The sequence below is a fragment of the Erithacus rubecula genome (genome assembly GCF_903797595.1).
Source record: "Erithacus rubecula genome assembly, chromosome: 16".
NCBI lineage: Eukaryota > Metazoa > Chordata > Aves > Passeriformes > Muscicapidae > Erithacus > Erithacus rubecula.
The window spans coordinates 17,183,976-17,205,141 of record NC_136668.1 but is presented as its reverse complement, the minus strand read 5'-3'; positions in this window follow the sequence as shown (position 1 = coordinate 17,205,141).

Genomic DNA, 21,166 nt, shown 5'->3' with positions numbered 1-21,166 from the left:
GGATGGATGGATGATGGATGGATGGATGGATGGATGGATGGATGGATGGATGATGGATGGATGGAGGATGGATGGATGGATGGATGGATGGATGGATGGATGGATGGATGGATGGATGGATGGATGATGGATCTGTGGGGTCTGCTGCCTGCTCTGGGCACTGCCAGTGGTTCCAGCCCCACTGCAGGGCCAGGAGCTGGGACAGGAACAGGGCAGGGGCTGGGACAGGGGCTGGGACAGGGACAGGAGCTGGGACAGGGACAGGGACAGAGACAGGGACAGGGGCTGGGACAGGGACAGGGGCTGGGACAGGGACAAGAACCGGGCAGGAGCCCGTGTGCACCCTGCTCCTCCTCAGCCTCCCTGCAGAAACTCCAAATCCTGTGCAGCCATGCTAAAAAATCCAGAAAGGGGTGGAGAGGATAATGGGCTCTGGCCAGCTGCCACTTCCCTTAGCAGGGAAAAGTTACTGCTGTTCTAGTGACCTCCACAGTCATTTAACCAGCTACACTTAATTATGCTGAGTAATATAAAAAATTCCTTATATTCTACAAGCAAATTCCTCCTTGGTCGATGGAAAACAGAAATCCAGCAGAGCAGGAAAACGTCTGTGCCTGACAGCACTGCCTTATAATCTATTTTTAACTGAATTTCTCCATCTCCTTTGTAAAGAAATAACACTTCTTCATTGCCTGTGGCCATAATTAATGTGCTGCAACTCAAGTCCAAGAGACATATAAAACCAGACTTTAAACACAGCATTAGCTTTCAAGCAGAGCAAATAATTTTGGAGAAAACAGTGTTTTCTATACTTAAAACACTTCCCCCTGGTTTTCATTAAAGCCCTTCAGCTGCTCAAACACAGAACGTGCCTCCCCAGCCCTGTGCTGGTCTGAGCACGTCCCTCCCCACAGGCACAGCTTCTCCACAGGGCCCCAAAGTGCAGCAGCAGCCAGGGGGGCTCACCTGCTGCCCCTGCCTTGTTTGCTTTGAAAAGAACGTTTTTCCTTGCAAAAGGGGGAAACAGAGGAGGAGAAATACTTGGGAATGTTTAGATGCTGAGTGCTGAGTGTGCTGAGCTGGGCCCAGACCCAGAGCTCCTTCTCTCAGAGATGGGGACAGCAGGGCTGCACAGGGCTGGTGCAGAGAGCCTGGCACAGCAACCCCACCCAGCCCCATCCCCTGCAGGACCCCCAGCCCTGGCTCAGGGGCACAGCAGCAGAGCTTTGCATCCTCACGGTGCCAGGGAGGGGCTGAGGCTCTGGAGCAGGGGCAGGATGGCACAGAGACCCCTCCCTGCTGCTGCTGTCCCCCTGCCCAGCACAGAGCATCCTGCCCTGCCAGCCTGCTGGGCTGGGCACGGGCAGAGGGGCCAGAGCGGGGCTGGGGGCTGCAGCTGTGCCTGTGCACATGGCATGGAGTAAAACATTTGAGCTGGAAGGGATCTACTCCAATCATTTGGTTATCTGATGATCCATGTGTGCCCATCCCCATGGGTGTCCCCAGTGTGCCCAGTGTCCCCAGTGTCCCCAATGTCCCCAATGTGCCCATCCCCACAGGTGTCCCCAGTGTGCCCAATGTGCCCAATGTGCCCATCCCCACAGGTGTCCCCAGTGTCCCCAGTGTCCCCAGTGTGCCCAATGTGCCCATGTCCACAGGTGTCCCCAGTGCTCCCATCCCTACAGGTGTGCCCCTGCCCTGGCTGTGCCCCTCCCACCCTGTCCCAGAGGGGCTCTGCTCTTTCCCCTGAGGGCTGCTCTGCTCTCTGGGGGCAGGAAGAGCTTCTCTGGGGTGTGTGGGGGCTGCTGGGGCTCTGCAGAGGCAGCAGAGAGCTGCTGCTGCTGCTGCTGGGGCTGTTTCTCTGCTCTCCCTGTGCTGGGATGGCTCTGCTGGGCTCAGTGCTGCTGCTGGGGCTGTTTCTGTGCTGTACCTGTGCTGGGATGGCTCTGCTGGGCTCAGTGCTGCTGCTGGGGCTGTTTCTGTGCTCTCCCTGTGCTGGGATGGCTCTGCTGGGCTCAGTGCTGCTGCTGGGGCTGTTTCTCTGCTGTTCCTGTGCTGGGATGGCTCTGCTGGGCTCAGTGCTGCTGCTGGGGCTGTTTCTCTGCTGTCCCTGTGCTCCCTCCCCTGGGGCTGTGTGGGTGCTCAGGGCTCTGCTCCACCCCACAAGGGAGCCCAGACTCATTTCAGGATGTGCTATATGGTAAAATATGTTGTTATGGCAACTTAAATTCTAAAACTAGACCAAGGAGAAAAAGATGATGTACATAAAAATGACCATGTTTTATTTTAATGATGGGGGGGTTTAACTGTGTTCTGTGTGGAGAACCCTGGAGCTCACGTGTGAGTTTTGCTGTGTCTGTAGCTCTGGTCAGGCCCTGCAGATGCTTGCAGAGCCCCTGGGCAGCAGCTCTGTGAGGCTGGGAGGGAGCAGGGGCAGCTCAGCCTGGGGGGAATCCTGTTCTGACACTGAGTGTCCCAGTCCTGAAACTTCAAACTGGGGGAAAACTTCATCTGGGGGTTAAAGTAAAAATCTTCCTGATAAACCCTGCCCTTGGAACCTGGGACCAGCAAGAACAGAGAAGCTGTTCCAGGGGTTGGTTTGTGCTGCTGTGGCTGCCCCTGGATCCCTGCAGTGCCCAGGCCAGGCTGGACACTGGGACAGTGGGAGGTGTCCCTGCCATGGCAGGGGGGCACTGGGTGGGTTTAGGGTCCCTTCCAACCCAAACCAGTCTGGGATTCCCTGACCTGCAAGTGCTGGGGCAGGACTCAGCCATGAGCTGGGGTTGTGTAGGCAAAGGGTAACAATTAATCAGATTTTGGCACTGTGAGCAGTGGCTTTGCAGGGACTCTCCAGCAGCTGCTCTGCCCTGTTGTGCTGCCCTGGCTGTCCCCCTGCTCCTCCTCCTCACCCAGATCAGCAGCTTTGACTCTTTCCTTTCCCACTCGTGCTGTGCAAGGCAATTCTTGATTTTCCTCTTGCTAGCAGCAGCAGCAGCCAGTCCTGCTGTCACTGCAAAAGCTCCAGGCTGTGCTGGGCTGCCCAGGGCCAGCCTGGGGCTTGCAGGGAGCCGTGAACTTGAGCCACCCTTGCACCACGGAGGGGAGAGGTTTGTGTCAAACCCGAGCTGCAACCCTTTCATCAATCCCAGCTGAACTGCCAGCAGCCCTGGGCTGGGTCTGGCACTGCCAGATCTGGGGCAGGAGGGGCTCCCACCCCACCCCAGGGCAGGGCTGGGGTCCAGCCCATTCCTGCCCAAGCTCAGCTGGGGGAGTCCTGCATCCTCTGGAGCACAAACATCTGCACCAGGGGCCGCAGAGAGGAAACTTTCCTGGGCACAGGGGGAGAGCTGAGTGTCAGCTGCATGGGATGTGTGGATGAGAAGCAGAGTTTAATTAAATAAAGACAATGTAAACAGAAATCTGCACGGGCTCGCTGTGTGCCAAGGAGCAGGAGTTCCCTGCCTGGCTCCTGCTCCCTGCCCAGCCTGAGCCCTTCTCCCTGTGCAGACACATAAATAGGTGTATGTGTGTTTACTGTGTGCTGTAATTCCTTAGGTGCTATAAATTTCGTGCCTCTTCCAAATATTTGAGCACTCCTGTGACCTTCTAACCAAAACAGGCAGAGCAAACTGTGTGCAGTCTATATGTGCAGGGGCTGCCAGTGAGAGCTAACATTTACCCAGAGCTGGGGCTGTTTACATTGCAGCAGCAGCAGCATGAAAAATGGTGAATCTGGAGCAGAGGGGCTCCTGCTGGGAGGCCCTGGGGAGGGGATGGGGCTGAGGTTCCCTAGTGTGTCCTGCCCTGTCCTGTGCTCTGTCAGTGGCCACCAAACCCCCCAGTGCTGCTTGCTGGGCCAGTGGGATTGCCCAGCAATTATCCTGGCTCCTGGGGTCAGGTTGAAAGAAGTTTTGCATTTCCAGTGTTGCCTGTGAGGGGTTTTGAGTGCCCCTCACTGCGTGGGACCCCACAGGAGCTCAGGGCTCTCTCTGGGGTTTGGGGCTGTCCCCAAACTGTTGGAGGTGGCTCTGCCCCTGGGCAGTGACAGAGGTGGTGCCTGATGGAGAACAGAGGCAATAAATGAGATGTTGGGCTGCAAAAAAAGGACAGAGATGTAAAGTGACAGCTGTGGGAGGAGCAGGGGTCTGTCCTCCTGCAGTCAGCTCAGCATTATCCATGCACTGCACTGAAACCAGGCTTGGAAACTGCAGCCACTCTTGCCCATTCCGTGTTTGCCTTGGCTCAATCCCTACCAACCACTGGATAAAATCCCGAATTTTACATTAATGGAAGTTTGCATGTGCTTAGGTGTTGGGTTTGCCCTTTCCTATTGAAATTTTGGGGTTTTTAGCCATTTATCTGGATTGTTGCACTTCTCCAGGCTGGTATTCTTAATCCTGGATTGCTGTGCAAGGAATTGGTAAAGAAATAAATGGGAGTTTTGTAGCAATCCCCTCCTAATGCAGAATGCATCTCCCTCCCTTCCTCCCAAAGCAGGGAGCCCCAGGTGCACCTGGACACCATGGGGTGGTGCAGGGGCTGAACTCCCCAAAAAATCTGGCAACCTCAAAAAAAAAAAAATCCCAAAAACTTCCCACAAAAAAATTCTAAAATGACCCCAAAAAATCCCCTCAAAAATGGAAAAAAATGCAGCAAGCCTCAAAAAAATCCCCCCCAATCCCAAAAGTTTCCCACAAAAAAAACCCCTGAAATTACCCCAAAAAGATTTCTTGAAAAAACAAAACAAAAAAATGAACCAAAACCAACCAACCAAACAAAAAAAAACCAACCCAAACCAACAAACAAAAAACAACAAATAAACAATGAGAAACCCCAAAAAATCCCCAGATATGGGCATGGTGGGTCAGGCCCTGCCCCTTTCACCAAATATGGACATGGATCACACAGGCCCAACCCCTTTTAGCATATATGGACATGAGGAGGACAGGCCCTGCCCCTTTCACCAAATATGGGCATGAGAGGGCCAGGCCCCACCCACTGCAGGTTTTTGGCGGGAAATCTCCAAATTTGGGGCAGTTTGGGGGCCAAATTCAGGGATTTGGGGTATCCTAAGTGAATTTTGGTTGGAATTTGGGGCAATTTGGGCTTTTTGGGGTGTCCTGTGTGAATTTTGAAGGATTTTGGGTGGAATTTGTGGCTCAATTCAGGGATTTTGGGTAGCATTGAGGAGCTCCCAGTTCTGGGGTTGGAGCTCCCAATTTTGGGGTTGGAGTTCCCAGTTCTGGGGTTGGAGCTCCCAGTTCTGGGGTTGGAGTTTCCAGTTTTGGGGTTGGAGTTCCCAATTTTGTGGTTGGAGTTCCCAGTTTTGGGGTTGGAGCTCCCAGTTCTGGGGTTGGAGTTTCCAGTTTTGGGGTTGGAGTTTCCAGTTTTGGGGTTGGAGTTCCCAATTTTGTGGTTGGAGTTCCCAGTTTGGGGTTGGAGCTCCCAGTCTGGGGTTGGAGCTCCCAGTCTGGGGTGTCTGTGAGGTTCAGGGGATCAGCCTGGTGCAGCTCTTGCAGCTGCAGAAATGAAACCCAAACAGGCAGGAGCACATTCTGTGCATGCAGTGCCTGCTGTGACTCAATATTTCAGCTGAACACATTTACCTGAATATTCACAGTCACTGCCCCTCCTGAGCTCAGCTAATCACTGGAATTCTGGGCATGGCACTGCTTTGCTCCAGCCCCCACAGCTGCTCTCTGGGTGTCCTTAGCTGCCAAAACCCCAAAATTCCAGCAGAGCACAGCCTGGCTGAGGGTCCCCTCTCCCAGGGGAGGTGCCAGCTCCTGTTTGGAGCTCGGGGTCAGGTCAGGACCCCTCAAAAGTGAGAGCTGGGCACTGAGATCCCCCCCTGGGAGGGTTTGTCAGGGGATTGGTGGCACCTCAGCTAACCCTCAGTGAAGTTTTGAGGGTTTTTTTCTGGGATCAGAGAGTCAGGAGCCATGTGGGACACTGACCCCAGGGGCTGCTGGGGATGGTTTGTGTTTGAAAGGGAACTGAACCTCTTCAGAAGGCAAGAAGGGAAGTTGGAAATCAAAAATAAAGATAAAAGAAACCCTATCACCCAGCTGAGCTTCTCTATTTGCTGGGTTAAGGAGCTTTAGGATGAGAGATTGTGTCAGGGGGTCTTGGCTGCTCCAGGAACAGGGACAGGAGAGAGAATGGCTCAGGGTGGGCAGGGGAGAGCAGGGTGGGCAGCAGCAGGAATTTCCCCATGGAAAGGGAGCTCAGGGATTGGAAGTGCCCAGGGAGGGTTGGATCCCATCCCTGGAGTGCCCAAGGAAGGGCTGGAGGTGGCACTGGGTGCTCTGGGCTGGGGACAGGGGGGGGGGATCAGGCACAGGCTGGTTTGGTGGTCCTGGATCCTGCTCTGTGCCCCAGGGCAGAGCTCTGCAGGGAATCCCTGCCCCGGGGAATCCCTGCCCCAGGGAATTCCTGCCCCGGGGAATCCCTGCCCCAGGGAATTCCTGCCCCGGGGAATTCCTGCCCCAGGGAATCCCTGCCCCCTGGCCCTGTGTGAGTGCAGGGCTGGCACAAGCAGCCCCTGCTCATCACTGGCATTTCACAGCTGAGGATAATCCATAGAACTGCCCAGGCAGAGTGGGCTGGGGCAGAGTGGGGGTGCTGGGAGTGGGGAGGGGGCACAGCTGAGTCTCCAGGGCTCCCACCTGCACAATCACTTGTGTACCAGCTCTGGGTTCCTGCCCAGGCTGTTCTGCAAAGGCAGATTTCCTTGGCTCAGGAACAGGGGCTTCCAGGTGTGTGCCCAGACTTTCCTAGAATTTCAAAACCAAGGCTGATGAGCTGTCAAATAAACAATAATGCTGCTGTTTAAAACCTCTGTTCAGTGCTTGAATAGGGGCTGATTTCCACTGGTGCTGCTGCCTCCAATCATCCCAGCTGGACCTCAGGCCCTCCCAAACCTCAAAATTAGAGAGAAAAATTTCATTCTTCCATCTATAGTTAAAAGCTGGGAAAATCTTTGTGATTTCTCCCTATAATGACACTTTAACTATTTGATTTTCCACGTTTTTATGGCTGGGGAGTTTATTTTTCAATCTTTGCTTTTTCAGTAGCCTCATTGCAGTAATTGCTGAGGAAAATGGTGTTGTAGTCGATACCAAAGTGCTGCAGAGCAGTGCAGAGAGGGAACAGAGTGTCTGCAGAGCCCACCACGGTTCTGGGCAGGATCCTGCTGCTGGGGAGGCAGAATCCCCTGGATCCCAAACGCTGAGCTGTGCTCAGCTCCAGGCTGGGAGCTGCCCTGGCTGGGGCACTCGGGGTGCCAGAGCCCTGCAGGGTGTGGAGAGGGGCAGCCCAGGGCAGTGGCAGCTGTGCCTGAGCTCCAGGGCTGGGCAGGCTCCACCCTGCACCTCTGCAGAATAATCACACCAGACAAGAGCTTGGTGGACTTGCACTATGGATTTATTGGCAGCAATTTGCATTTTTCCTCGTTAGGGGCTCCTTATTGTGATAACAGAGAATAGACTTTGCCATGGAGCATCTGGAGGCTCAACAATCCTTAATTAAACGTGGTAATTGCTGTTGGGGCAGGTGGGTGTTGTGTGTGATGGGGCTGAGGAGCAAAGCTCGGCTGAAATGAAACGTTTTGGGGTCTGACCTTAGTCTGGGGCTTGACTTCACCCTTCTTGTGCCACGTGCAGCTTGTCACTGGGAAAAGGAACAGACCTGAGCTGGGGAGCAGCCTGGGGCTGGCTGGAGGGGCAGGGCTGTCTGTCTGTCTGTCTGTGTCTCTGTGTGGGTCTGTGTGTGTGTGTCTGTCTCTGTGTGTATGTCTGTCTGTGTGTGTGTGTCTGTGTCTGTGTGTGTCTGTCTGTCTGTGTGTCTGTGTGTCTGTCTGTGTCTCTGTGTGGGTCTGTGTGTGTGTGTCTGTCTCTGTGTGTATGTCTGTGTCTGTGTGTGTCTGTCTGTCTGTGTGTGTGTCTGTGTCTGTGTGTGTGTGTGTCTGTCTGTGTGTCTGTCTGTGTGTCTGTGTGTGTGTGTCTGTGTGTGTGTGTGTGTCTGTCTGTGTGTGTGTGTCTGTGTCTGTGTGTGTCTGTCTGTCTGTGTGTCTGTGTGTCTGTCTGTGTGTCTGTGTGTGTCTGTGTGTGTGTGTGTCTGTCTGTGTGTCTCTCTGTCTGTCTGTGTGTGTCTCTCTGTCTGTCTGTGTCTCTGTGTGTCTGTCTGTCTGTGTGTCTGTCTGTCTGTCTGTGTGTCTGTGTGTCTGTCTGTGTGTCTCTCTGTCTGTGTCTCTGTCTGTCTGTCTGTCTGTGTCTCTGTGTGTCTGTCTGTGTCTCTGTGTGTCTGTCTGTCTGTCTGTGTGTCTCTCTGTCTGTCTGTCTGTCTGTGTGCCTGTCTGTGTGTCTGTCTGTGTGTCTGTCTGTCTGTGTCTCTGTCTGTCTGTGTGTCTCTCTGTCTGCCTGTCTGTCTGTGTCTCTGTGTGTCTGTCTGTCTGTCTGTGTGTGTGTGTCTGTCTGTCTGTGTGTGTGTGTCTGTCTGTCTGTGTCTCTGTGTGTCTGTCTGTGTGTCTGTGTGTCTCTCTGTCTGTCTGTCCGTCCGCCCCGGGCTCTGCTGGGCTCTCCCCTCTCTCCGGACCCGCAGCAGCTCCAGCAGGGTGGGAGCCGCCTCCCCCCCAGCATCACCCATCGCCTGCCAGGGTCACAGCGCTCGGAATAATCAGCCGGGCCAATTAATTAGAGTGCTGCTGCCGCGCTGCTCGGCGGGAGGGGCCGGGCACGGCTCGGCTGTGCCGGAGGGAGGGGAGAGCAGGGAACGTCCCTGGTTATTTATTGGTGATGGAGCAGGAGGGCAGGGAACATCCCTGGTTATTTATTGGTGATGGAGCAGGAGGGCAGGGAACATCCCTGGACAGTTATTGGGAGTGGAGGAGAGCAGGGAACATCCCTGGACAGTCATTGATGGAGCAGGAGCTCAGGGAGCATCCCTGGTTATTTATTGGTGATGGAGGAGCTCGGGGAGCATCCCTGGACAGTTATTGACAGAGCAGGAGCTCAGGGAGCATCCCTGGTCGTTTTTTTGGTGGTGGAAGTCCATCTGCCTCCATCCCTGCTCATTTCTCAGAGGTGTCACAGCTCTGTCTCCATCCCTGCTCATGTTTCAGTGGTGCAGGATCTCTGGTCCATCCCTGTTCATGTTTCAGTGGTGCAGCATCTCTGCTCCATCCCTGCTCATTTCTCAGGGGTGCAGCAGCTCCTGCAGCCGTTTCCCCACAGGTGCTGTCTCCTCCTCTTGCCCTGGTGCCAGGGCAGCACCTGGGGCTGGCACAGGCAGGTGGTTTCCTCTGCTCACACCTGCCCTCAGAGCTCTGGCAGGGGCTGAGCTGCCCCAGTGCTGCTCAGGGCACTCAGGGCTGGGCTGGGGGACCTGACCCATGGCAGGGACCCCTCCCTCAGCTCCCCCTGCCCAGCAGCTCCAGCCAATGTCCAGGGCACTGCCAGGACCCAGGGGCACCAGCACCACCCAGACCTGTGCACCAGGTCAGAGCCCGTGCCTGGAGAGACAAAACAAATCCTTCTGATGGCAAACGAGGTGACTGAAAGGTGAGACAGGCAAATATTTCCCTTCTGTGCACACTGAGCTTGTGTTGAACTGTGGTCATTCTGCTGAGGCCCTGGGTTTATTCCCATGTACAGCCTATTCCCCAATTCTGTTCTGAATTAGCTTAAACATTTGGTAAGGTCTTCAACTGCAAATATCTGATTTCTTATTCAATATTCAGAATTCCAAATGAAATAAATGATCTGTTTACATGCATCAGTCAGACCATCTGGTTCCATAGGAGAATTCAACAAAGAATCCACTAATTGTCATGCATGTTTATTCATCATTCTTAATTCATAATTCTTATAAATAATTAAATCAGAAGATCTTCTGCAAATAAACAAGCCAAGTGATTATTTTGAAGCTCCAACTTCCATACCTAAAAGTAAACAAAATTAATAGCTCATGTGAACATCCAAGAAAAGGAAAACATTCAATTTGGTGAGTACATAAAGCGCTGTAATTTTCTGCAACCAGCTCATCCCTTTCATCTTGCATTTAAAACCATAATTACCACTGCCAGCAGAACAGGGAGAAGGCAGCAGAAGGAGAAAACAAAGTATGGAGAGAAAGTGGGAAGGTAAATTATGTGAGAGCACCAAGAAAAGACAATTTGTCTGTGCTGCTGTGCCTGGGCCCTCTCCCCAGTGCCACCTCTGGGTATTTATAACCCTGTGCTGGGCACAGGAAAAAGAATGAGCACAAGTGTCCTTTGCTTAAGACCCTGGAGGATTAAAAATAGAGGGATGATCGTGGTCTTGGGAGGAAATGTTGAGGCACATCTAAATGCCATCCCTGCATCCCTTTGGCCACTGCAATCTGGGCTTTTTCCCAGCCACTCCAAGCATTATTTCTGGAAATCAAGAGTCCTTGGGCAAATAGTGCTTTCACTGAGAGTGACTTCAAGCTGGAAAATGTGATTCATTGGAGCTAAAATGTAATTTTGAGAATAGTCATCTCTCTCAGCCAGTCTTCTGGGGGAGCAGCCCTCGGTGTGCCAGGGGTGGCAGGGCCGTGCCAGAGGCTTTTATTGCTCCACGTCTCTTATTCCATCCCATTGTCTGGCACAGCCATCACCTGTTCAGGGACAGGGTTTTCCAGAGCTGGAGCCGTGCAGCAGGGGAGCAGTGAGCCTGTGTAATGTCACCATCAGAGCCCTAAAGCATCCCTGCAGCCCTGGTGCTTCAGCTCAGCCCCTCCTGCCATCTCAGAGGCTTTGCCTTCCTCCCACAGCAGAGAGGGCACAGGGCAGTCCTGATTGCTGGTGTGCCCCTCTGCTTTCACAGCCTGAGTCAGCACAGGGCACAGATTCTGCCCCAGGGAGGAGTTTGGGGGGCCTGCATGGGCACAGGGCTGGCATTTTTGAAATTCCATTAAATAAATAAGAATAAAATACTAAATAAATAAATACTAAATAAATAAATACTAAATAAAATACTAAATGAATAAAACAAATAAATGCCAGTGTGAGCCATGAGGTGCACGGGCAGGGCAGGGCAGCAGGGAGCAGGTCCCAGCTCAGGGATGCTCCGGCAGGGCTGGGCTGCTCTCGGGGCAGGAAACCCCCGGGGCAGGGCTGTCCCCGCTCCCCGATACCATCAGCGTGTCTGGCTGCCGAGCATCCTCCTCCTCCTCCTCCTCCTCCTGCTGCTGCTGCTGCTGCTCCGGTTCAGCCCCCGGTTCCGGTCTGACCGTCTGATGCTCGGGCTGACTCATCCCGGGACCGCGGAGGCGCCTCAGGCACCGAGCCTCTTACTGGAGACTGCTGCAGGGCTTGGGATGCAAAACTGAGAGCGCGGGGCTGTGCTGAGGGCACACCTGAGCAATCCCACACACCTGAGCAATCCCACACCTGAGCAATCCCACACACCTGAGCAATCCCACACACCTGAGCAATCCCACACACCTGAGCAATCCCACACCTGAGCAATCCCACACCTGAGCAATCCCACACACCTGAGCAATCCCACACCTGAGCAATCCCACACCTGTGCAATCCCACACACCTGAGCAATCCCACACACCTGAGCAATCCCACACACCTGAGCAATCCCACACCTGCAGGAATCCCACACACCTGAGCAATCCCACACCTGAGCAGCAATCCCACACCTGAGCAATCCCACACACCTGAGCAATCCCACACCTGAGCAATCCCACACACCTGAGCAATCCCACACCTGAGCAATCCCACACACCTGAGCAATCCCACACACCTGAGCAATCCCACACCTGAGCAATCCCACACACCTGAGCAATCCCACACACCTGAGCAATCCCACACACCTGAGCAATCCCACACCTGAGCAATCCCACACCTGAGCAATCCCACACCTGAGCAATCCCACACACCTGAGCAATCCCACACCTGAGCAATCCCACACCTGAGCAATCCCACACACCTGAGCAATCCCACACACCTGAGCAGTCCCACACCTGAGCAATCCCACACCTGAGCAATCCCACACACCCACAGCAATCCCACACCTGAGCAATCCCACACCTGAGCAATCCCACACCTGAGCAATCCCACACACCTGCAGGAATCCCACACCTGAGCAATCCCACACCTGAGCAGCAATCCCACACCTGAGCAATCCCACACCTGAGCAGCAATCCCACACCTGAGCAATCCCACACCTGAGCAATCCCACACCTGAGCAGCAATCCCACACCTGAGCAATCCCACACACCTGAGCAATCCCACACACCTGAGCAGTCCCACACCTGAGCAGTCCCACACCTGAGCAATCCCACACCTGAGCAATCCCACACACCTGAGCAGTCCCACACCTGAGCAATCCCACACACCTGAGCAATCCCACACCTGAGCAATCCCACACCTGAGCAATCCCACACACCTGCAGGAATCCCACACCTGAGCAATCCCACACCTGAGCAGCAATCCCACACCTGAGCAATCCCACACCTGAGCAGCAATCCCACACCTGAGCAATCCCACACACCTGAGCAATCCCACACCTGAGCAATCCCACACCCACAGCAATCCCACACCTGAGCAATCCCACACCTGAGCAGTCCCACACCTGAGCAATCCCACACCTGAGCAATCCCACACCTGAGCAGTCCCACACACCTGAGCAATCCCACGCACCTGAGCAGTCCCACACCTGAGCAATCCCACACCTGAGCAGCAATCCCACACCTGAGCAATCCCACACCTGAGCAATCCCACACCTGAGCAATCCCACACCTGAGCAATCCCACACACCTGAGCAATCCCACACCTGAGCAGTCCCAGCCCCTCCCTGCCCCTTGCTGAGATCCTGATCCCAGCCCTGCCTTCCCCTCTCATTTCATCCCTCTGCAGTTGGAATCTCTTCCCTGTTCTGCTGCTGGAGCTCTGGTGCTTCCTGCAGATTCTGACCATCCCAGAACCTCGTGGCTGAGGGTGGTTATAAACTCTCCCTTCAATGAGCCATAAAGCAGCAAAGGGAGACAGAACTCACATTATTTCCTTGTTGCACCTCCAGGAGCTGACATCCACGGGGTCTGTGCCTGAGTTAAAATTCAAATGAAGAGATTTCAGCAGCACTGGGGGTTTTGTGGCTTTTACACTGATTCCTCTCTTCTACCCCAGGTGTGTTCCTGAGTTTTCATCATTTTCTGCCTGCACCCTCCTCCTCAGGGCTCCAGCTCCCAATGGGACATTCTTCCTTTAAGAAGGGTTTCCCTGAGGAGCAGGTTTCTCTCTCAGGGTTTCCATCCTGTAGTTTTAATGTCTGGGGTGTTTTCCCTCTCCCTGCGTGCTCTGGATAAGTGAGGAGCTCTAAAACACAAATATTGATGGAGGAGGCAGCGTTTGGATTGGGGAATGAGGGTCTGAGCAGCTGCTTTGCTGGTTTGGTTCAGGGCAAGAGGAGGACAGGCTGGTCCTTCAGGTTTGGATCCCACCCCTGCAGGTGGCACTGGGTGCTCTGGGCTGGGAGGGTTCTCCAGCCTCAGGGATGCAGGGATTCTGTGATTTCACAGCTCCCTGCAGGGATGTGCAGCCTCTGGCACCTTTCCTCAGCTCCTTGGCAACTGCAGGAGAAAAGGTTTTTGATGTGGAGAGTGGTGAGGGAGGATGGGGGCAGGAGCTGGGCAGGGAAATCATTCCTGCTCCTGTCACTCCAAAACCCAGCCAGAAACCTCTGTGCTTTCAAAAATGGTTTGTGTTTTGTGCCTGGGTAAACACAGAACCCAACCAGGCCCTGCCAGCCCAGCACCTCTCAGTTAAAGTAACTCTTAGAAAAATAATAAAAATAACAGCCCAGCCTAATGAATGCCTGAGGAATTCTATAAAAGGCCTTGTGACACCTGCATTAATACCAAATGAGTTCATTGTGATTAATGTTAATAAAATAAATGTCAGGGTGATGAATAATGGCCTGGCCATTATTTTAAAGTGTTGCCACTGGATCTATAAAAGCTCATGAGTCAAGCCCGGGGAAGGAACTCTGCACGTTCATGTCTGAAACCTGTGGGGAATTCAAAGTTTTCTGCAAAAATATCCCCAAAATCCCACGGACTCTGAAGGACAGAGTGTGCTGGCTCAGCCTGGGCTGCTGTTCTGTGCTTGGGAGCATTTCTCACCTGGGGAATTCTTGGTGCTTGAGGATGATCTCAGAATTGTTTGGGTTTTTACCTGGCCAGATTTTCATTTTTCATTCTGCTGTTTTCAGAGGGGGGGTTTGTCTTCTTGGCTTTCAAAGCACAGCACAACAGTTTTACAAACATCACAAACTCATCCTTACAAAAGAGAAAAGGCTAAAAAATGAAAATATTTTTATTAGTGACAGGTAAAAGTAACTATTTTCAGTGGGTTTTACCTATGCAAATCTTTTCAGCAACTTGTGAAGCCTTAGGAGAGATGCTCTTTAGAATCTTGATTAAAATCTCAGCTGGAATAAAATATTTAGCAAAAAAAGATGTTTCCCTACTCTTCAATTGCTCCTTAATTAATCATCTTTGTTAACTGGCTAGAGGACATCCTGCCTCATTTTCCCTTTTGGGTTAGGATAATGTATGTCAATTAATTTGGGGTTGTGTAATCCAATCATAAAAACCCCAAAACAACCTTGCTGCCCCTGACAGGTGCTGCCAGGAGGAAAAAAGGAGAGAGCTGGGCCTGGTGAGGGGACAGTGACAGGCTGTGGTGGCACTGGGCTGGGACAGAGGGGCCACAAACTGAGCAATGAAACCAAAAGGAACCCGAGGAAAGAAGGAAAGATTGATTGATTGATTGATTGATGGATTGGTTGATTGGTACCTGCCTCCAGGTACTGCCACAGCAGCACAGTGAAGTTTCTCAGGTGTGTTTTGCCAGCAGTTGGAGTTTTGCAGTTTTGCCAGTTGAAGTTCCCAGGGTGTCAGGAATGTGCCAGGGGACCCCTGTGCCATTTCTGGGATTCTCTGAGGCTCTGCCCGTGCTGCTCACAGGCTGCTGAGCTGCGGGCAATGGCTCTGGGCTGTGGGTGCAGCTCCCACTGCTGCTGCTGCAGGGAAGGGGCTCAGCACGGGGGCAGCTGGGGCTGTGCTGCCCTGCAGCCCCTCCCTGGGCTGGGGCTCAGGGCTCAGGATGGGCTTTTCCAGCCCCCCCAGCCCTGGGTCCTGTCTCAGATCAGTGCACAGACCCCAGCCTGGGGTGCCCAGGGCAGGAGGGGACAGGGACAGGGACAGGGACAGGGACAGGGACAGGGACAGGGACAGGGACAGGGACAGGGACAGGACAGGGACAGAGCTGTTCAACATCACACACACCCCTGCACTCTGCTGTTGCCAGGGCCTCAAGCCTTATTTCTGAGGAGGTGTTTAATTTATTTTCCTTTTAAATTAAAGCTGTGGTGGGTGACTCATGCAGCCCTGTTTACTGCAGGGTTATGCTCCGTGGATGTCTCTGTTACCAGCACTGAGGGGATGCTGTCACTGCTGAGGGACCTGAGAAAACCAACAGCTCTGGGCTCTGCAAAGCACAGAGACACATCCCAGACAGTGCAGGGTGAGCAGCAGCAGGATGAGCCCGGGCTGGAGCAGCCAGGCTGGGGATGCTGTGATACCTGCACACGCTGCAGCTCACTGTGCTTCCACATCTCAGTGGCAATTCCTTTCCCTCTGATTCCTGACTCTGCAGAAAGGCTGCAGCTCAGGATGTGGCAGCCCCGCTGTCTGAGTGCTCTGGGTGTCTGCAGAGGCAGATGCAGCCAGCTGTGTGCGTGCTGTGCCCCCAGCCCTGCTGGGAAGGGGCAGGGACAGCTCAGAACAAATGCTCACGTTCCTGGGGCACTGCCAAAAGCAGAGGTTGGTCGTTGCATCTGCTGGCTCCCTGCTTGGGAGTCCACACAAACAGCCCACATGGGTGGGTCAGGCTGCTGAGGGTGCTGGCAGAGCCCAGGGAGGAATGGGCTCCCTGCAGTTATTGAATGTGATGGCTGGCACTCAAAGCCAGGGCAAACAGCTCATTCCTCAGCTTCAGCATTGCAATAAATATCTCCAGTTATTTCTGATTTATGCAGCTGCCACAAACACTCCTGCCCATGGGAACAGAAGTCACTCTGAGACCTCTGGGGAAGGCGCAGATATTTCCTCAAGCTGGAGCTTTTTGCTGGAGCACCAGGTTCCTCCCCTGGAGTCATTTGTCACCCAGAGCACTGTGCAGGTGTCCCAGCCAGGGCTGCAGGGCTGGTGGCACCCAGTGACCCCGTGCTGGGCACACCTGGCTGCAGGTGAGGAGAGGGCTCAGGGCCAGCCTGCACCGTGGCAGCAGCAGGGGCTGAGCCCCAGCCCTGCAGCTCTGCTGGAATCAGCTCTGAATGAGCAAACAGAGCTTTCCAGGTTCCTTCCTGCCCTGCTCCAGCTCTGAACCTGCTGCAGCTCCTGTGCACTCGGGGCTCCTGCCCTGGCTCGGGTTTCTTTACAGTTTCTTTACAGTTTCTGTACAGTTTCTTTGCAGTTCTGGAGCTGCATCGTTTGCAGGCAGCACTGCAGGAATGTGGCTCTGGAGCAGCTGGAGGACACCCTGCAGTAACAGAACCCTCCCCACAAGCTGTTCCATGTTAGCATCAGGCTGGGAGGCAGAGAAATCCCTGCTGGCCCCTGTGACCCTGCTGGCAAGCAGGGACAGGTCCCTGGACCTGGACCCGGGTTCTTTTAATGTTTCTGGAACTTGGGGAGCACATGGCTGAGCACAAAGGGAATTTAATCTCCCCTCTCAGCTCCATCTCCAGGCTCTGACTTTCATCTTCTCTTCACAGACTGTTCCTGCAGCCCCCTGACAGGGCAGAGGGCTCTGCACACCCCAGAGCTGGCCAGGCTCTGGAGCTGGGCACGAGCTCCAGCTGTGCACAGGGCTGGGATTTATCCTGGGAGTGCTCTGGGTGCTGAGCAGGGTCATTCCTCCCAGATTCCAGGTGTTCCCAGCCAGGAAAGGGCATTTTCCATGGCCCAGGGAATGACCTGCACCAGGATGTTGGTGAGCCCAGGAACCCCCAGCAGCTCGGGGTGCCTCAGTCCCAACCTGTGCAATCCAGAGGGAGGTGATGGAGGATGCTGAGGGTCACACCTGGGCAGGATTTTGGCTGCTCCAGGGCCAGAGTGTCCTCCAGATCCCTCTCTGCTGGTTTTAGAACAAAGCCATTCCCTCTGCAGGCAGTGGGCAGGACACAGGGCACAGTCCCTGGAACCTCTCCATTTGCTTAGGACTACCTTAAAATCACTTTTTAGAGGTGGTTTGGGGATTTTCTCTCCCTTTTCAGGGCCCCCAAACTGAATGTGCCTAACCTCCTGTTCCAGTTATTGAACATTTAAAAGATGTTTTACAGGGGCAGAATAAGAGGAGACATTAACAAATCCATCAGCTCATGTTCCCCAAACTGTGTTAAACTATGGGAGCAGCTCTGCACAGGCTCAGACAGGAGATAATGAAGAAATCATTGAGCTCCAGGTGGAGATTGGGGAAGGGGAATGTTCTGCTGTAAGAGCTGGAAGGTGAAGATAAGCAAAGCAAACGTGGAAATTAAGGTGTGCAGGCAGAATTAAGGCAAAAGCAGAGTGAGGAAAGGCTCCCCCTGCAGCAGCAGGGGCAGTTCTGGGGCTGGTTTGACTCAACTGAGTCAAAAAGAGCAAGGCTCTTTCAGACTCAGCAATTCAACACAGGCTGCTGCTGGTGCTTGGTGAAAATCCTGCCCAGAGCTTGGTAGGATGAGGATGCAGGGAATGAATCCCTCTGTGTGTGGAAAACCAAAACCCAACAGGTGAGAGCAGGGTGGGAGGGTGTGGGTGAAGCAGCCCCTGCCCTGCTCCAGCTCCATCCTGGGCCATCCCAGCTGCCCCAAGGCAGGAATGGGGCTCAGTGTGGCTTTGGGGTGCTCTGGGCATGGGGCAGCCTCTCCAGCCCTCCTCCCAAAAACATTCCTGTGCCTTTCCTCGTGCCTGATCCTCACCAAATCCAGCCCAGGGTGGATGTCAAGAGTTGTGCTGCTTGCAAAGCCTTTCACACACTCTCCTTTGAGCCCTGCAGGCCCTTGATGAAGTGTGATAAGGAAGCTGGAGGATTTTGGAGGTGCTGCTGGCAGCTCAGAGTGCAGTGTGTGAGCTCTGCCTTGTGGGACACATCCCACAGGAGCTGCCCCACAGGGAGCTGGCCCAGGGAGCTTCAGGGTGGATTTTGGGAACCCCAGAGGTGCCCAGGGAATGGGCACTGCCAGAGCTCCAGGGGTGTTTGCACACCAGGGATGCCCAGGTGGGATTGCTGGGGTCTGGGCAGGGCAGGGATGGCACTGGGGGTCCCTGGGGGTCCCTGGGGGTCCCTGTGACCCCTGAGCCCCAGAGCACAGCCTGGGAGTGCTGGGACAGCCCCAGCCCTGCTGTGGTTTGGCTGCTGCTGGGCTGTCTAGACAAGCCTTGGGCAGAGCCATGCTCTGGTTCCCATTTGATTATGAGACAGGCTTTTTCATCTCTATGTAAACATGCCCGAATAACAGAACTCTGCTGTGGCATTTCTTGTACAAAAGCCCCTTTTTTGGAAGGAGTGACTGGATTAATGCATTTCCATTCCCCACTACAGATAGAATTTCATCTTTCCCATTTAGGCATTAGGTTTCCTGAAAAAAAAAAAAAAAAAAAAAAAAAAAAAAAAAAGGGTGAGGTGAAAACGCTGAGCCCCTCAGAAAGTGTTTAGCAAAGAGCAGCAGCTGTGCAAACAGCAGGCTGTGCTTGGAACAAGTGAACTGGGATCCACTGGTGCCCCTGAACTGGAGCCACTGGGGACATTGAACTGGAGCCACTGGTGCCACTGAACTGGAGCCACTGGGGACATTGAATTGGAACCCACTGGTGCCATTGAACTGGAGCCACTGGTGCCATTGAACTGGAACCACTGGTGCCCCTGAACTGGAGCCACTGTGTTGCCCATTGAACGGAGCCACGGGCCCCACCACAAAAAACCCACAGACCACCGTTGAGACCCGGTGACATTGAACTGGAGCCACTGGTGCCCCTGAACTGGAGCCACTGGGGACATTGAACTGGAGCCACTGGGGACATTGAACTGGAGCCACTGGTGCCATTGAACTGGAGCCACTGGTGCCCCTGAACTGGAGCCACTGGGCCAGGGGAGCAGAGCCCTGGCAGCCCCAGCAGCTTCCCTGCACCAAGGGCTGAATGGGGTAACTGGGCTGCACCACTGGGAGATAAAGAAATGAGAGATTTTTCATTTTGAATTGGGCTCTTTGCCAAGCATTCCAGTTGGGGAAATCTGCTCTCTGCCGTTTTTCTGAAGACTTTCTCTGCTCTTCTGTTGCCCATCCTGCTCTTGTATATGAAATTGGAATGGTGTTGAATTTCATGTGTTATTGAATAGTTCAGAGCGTGTCTTGGCCCTAAGTGAACACAGTGTGAGAACCAAGAGGAAAAGGCAGGAATGTTGTGTTTGTCAGGAGCAGCCTCACCTTGCTGCTGCTGGAGACAGGGAGGGAGATCTCCCAGCTCTGCAGCCCTGTCCAGCCCCATCCTGTCTCTGGTGGGATCAGCTGTACAGAACAGCACACACCTCAGTGAGCTCCCTTTCTTTATCCAGCCTAGAATGCAGAAAGAATTCTGTGAGATAGCTACAATTCTTTTAAAATACTTTTGTTGAGCAAGAAAGAGAAATTGAGGTTTTGAAAGATGAGGATTAAATTTTTAAAAGGTCTGTGGTATCACTGCAGGACAAGGAGCTGTTTGTCAGCTCCCTCCCTCCCAGCTCAGAAATTGGTCTGAGGATTGAAACTCAGCACAACAGTGAAACTGCTGCAGGTGCTGCTCATAAAATCAACATTTAGTTATGGAGTTATTGGATCTTATCTGAGAGGGTTTTACAAGATTTGGTGCCCAGTCCTACCTGTAAGTGTTGGCATTGTGCTTAATTTTATTTCTCCATTAGATTATCTATGTTCATCCAACAAACACCAGAAATTAAAATTATCCATTTCACAGAATCCCAGAGGGGTTTGGGTTAGATGGGACCTTCAAACCCCTCCAGTGCCATGGCAGGGACACCTTGGGCACTGCCAGGGATCCAGGGGCAGCCACAGCTGCTCTGCCAAGCTCAGCTTGTCTGTTCCTGACCACCCACAAGAAAGGACTTCAAACAACAACAAAAACATCAATAATAATAATAATAATAATAATAATAATAATAAAAACCAATAACAACAACAACAACAACAACAACAATAATAATAATAATAATAATAATAATAATAATAATAATAATAATAATAATAATAATAATAGTAATGAATAATGCAAATCATAGCAGGGCAGGAAATAGAGCTGTGTTCTGCCAACAGCAGCAATGCTCCATGTGAGGAAATGACTCCCCAAGTGCCCTTGGGGTCTGAGTTTAATCCCTGTATTTGTATCAGCTTTAATAAGGAGATTTATATTGGACACCAAATGTTAAAATTGCCTAAACTTGAAAGGCCTGCCTATGAAATGAGTCACAATAGATTCTCCGTGGAAGTTACTGCAGTGCCAATAAGGATTAATTAAAACTCAAATGTTCCTCATTGTGTGTTAATTGAGGAATTGTTATTCAGTCAACCTTCTTGATTTTTCTCTGTGTTAAATAATCATGGCAGTATTTCACCTAGTCTCACTGTTTATTTAACCAATTAATTAAGGGAGGGGATATTCTGCATTTATTAGCATTTTAATTGGAGAATTTTATTCCCTGTGGCCTAAACATCTACATATGCTCAGGGTTGGTGTTTAGCTTTTTTTTTTTTTTGTCTCTTAAATGACCAGTGCTCCTGGTTGCACACACCACAGACTGGGGGGAGAAAAGCTTTCAAGTGCTCTGCACAATTGAACTTCATTAGAGCTGGGGAAGCAGGGCCAGCTCTGCATCTCAGCTGTGCTGGGCTCAGACAAAGCAATTCCCACCGAGGAATGGATTTGCTTTGAGCTGCTGCTCTTGATGAGGGTTTGGCCTCTCCCACTTAAATAATTACAGTGCACGTTGTGCAATGCTGTTTAACAGTGCAAAGTGTTTTATTTAATGATTATCCCTTTATAAAAGGTCCTTTATAATGTATTCACTGCTTAGTTGGGGCCACAAAATTCA